At 40.5% G+C, this 563-nt stretch overlaps 1 protein-coding gene across 2 annotated transcripts in view; it reads right to left on the bottom strand.

Moving 5' to 3' along the window:
* Window positions 1-563, bottom strand: part of FMNL2 (formin-like 2) — a 134785-nt gene that overhangs the window by 95404 nt on the left and 38818 nt on the right. The window lies entirely within an intron of this gene.

The raw sequence follows: 563 nt of genomic DNA, 5'->3' as shown, positions 1-563 counted from the left end.
TCACAGAGAACGTTCACACACATTCATTTGCCTCTTCATAATCACTGCAATAGATAGAGTGGTCCTACAAAATCTTTAGGGGCTCAGGATAAACATTTTACCCATTTTATGAATTTCCTCCAGTGCAGTCATCTTCAAGGAACATGTGGTACCTAGTTAAGCCTTTGCAGTTTGAAACTCCAACAAATTGTAAGTACAAAGTTCTGTTACAATCAAGGAAATGACACTCGAGGAATATCTGCCAACTGCAATCCAAAATGGTTGCTGGCCTCCACGAACACCAACCCAGAAAGGTTGACTAGTTATGGCTACGATAAGCACTAGGGAAGCCAGTTTTGCTAGCTATCAAAACAAATGCAGGACAATCCTATCAGGTGTCCTTAAGGATGAGCAACACTTGAGGTCTCTGTCTTAAAAGAAGAAACAATCCAGTGGACTCAGGATGCCTATATTTTATACTTCATTTTTGGGGTTTGTTTGTTGTTTTATCTTCAAACTCATTCTTTCATCTACTCCTGCCATCTCCATGATGTATACTCAGGTCTACAGGTAGTTCCAGGAGG

Source organism: Galeopterus variegatus, unplaced genomic scaffold (genome assembly GCF_000696425.1).
Source record: "Galeopterus variegatus unplaced genomic scaffold, G_variegatus-3.0.2 Scaffold1312, whole genome shotgun sequence".
Lineage (NCBI taxonomy): Eukaryota > Metazoa > Chordata > Mammalia > Dermoptera > Cynocephalidae > Galeopterus > Galeopterus variegatus.
This window is presented reverse-complemented; position numbering and strand designations above follow the sequence as displayed.